This window comes from Chrysochloris asiatica, unplaced genomic scaffold (assembly GCF_000296735.1).
Source record: "Chrysochloris asiatica unplaced genomic scaffold, ChrAsi1.0 scaffold00472, whole genome shotgun sequence".
NCBI lineage: Eukaryota > Metazoa > Chordata > Mammalia > Afrosoricida > Chrysochloridae > Chrysochloris > Chrysochloris asiatica.
This window is the reverse complement of record NW_006408990.1, coordinates 603,793-604,478: the sequence shown is the minus strand read 5'-3', so window position 1 is coordinate 604,478 and position 686 is coordinate 603,793. Positions and strand designations below refer to the sequence as shown.

Below are 686 nucleotides of genomic sequence, written 5' to 3'. Positions count from 1 at the left end.
TGTTGTAATTGTTGTTGTTCTGGTAGCTGTTGTTGTAGTTGTTGTTGTTCTGGTAGCTGTTGTTGTAATTGTTGTTCCAGTAGCTGTTGTTGTAATTGTTGTTCCGGTAGCTGTTGTTGTAATTGTTGTTGTTCTGGTAGCTGTTGTTGTAATTGTTGTTCCGGTAGCTTTTGTTGTAGTTGTTGTTGTTCCGGTAACTGTTGTTGTAGTTGTTGTTGTTCTGGTAGCTGCTGTTGTAATTGTTGTTGTTCTGGTACCTGTTGTTGTAGTTGTTGTTGTTCCGGTAGCTGTTGTTGTAATTGTTGTTGTTCCGGTAGCTGTTGTTGTAATTGTTGTTCTGGTAGCTGTTGTTGTAATTGTAGTTGTTCTAGTAGCTGTTGTTGTAGTTGTTGTTGTTCTGGTAGCTGTTGTTGTAATTGTTGTTCCGGTAGCTGTTGTTGTAGTTGTTGTTGTTCCGGTAACTGTTGTTGTAATTGTTGTTCTGGTAGCTGTTGTTGTAATTGTTGTTGTTCTGGTAGCTGTTGTTGTAATTGTTGTTCTGGTAGCTGTTGTTGTAATTGCTGTTGTTCTGGTAGCTGTTGTTGTAATTGCTGTTGTTCTGGTAGCTGTTGTTGTAATTGTTGTTGTTCCGGTAGCTGTTGTTGTAATTGTTGTTGTTCTGGTAGCTGTTGTTGTAATTGTTGTTC

The 686-nt window shown here is 38.5% G+C and overlaps 1 protein-coding gene across 1 annotated transcript in view; it reads left to right on the top strand.

The window, feature by feature from the left end:
• The window catches only part of LOC102824343, a 49,954-nt gene that overhangs the window by 10,159 nt on the left and 39,109 nt on the right, over positions 1 to 686 (top strand). The gene's annotated exons all lie outside the window — the stretch shown is intronic.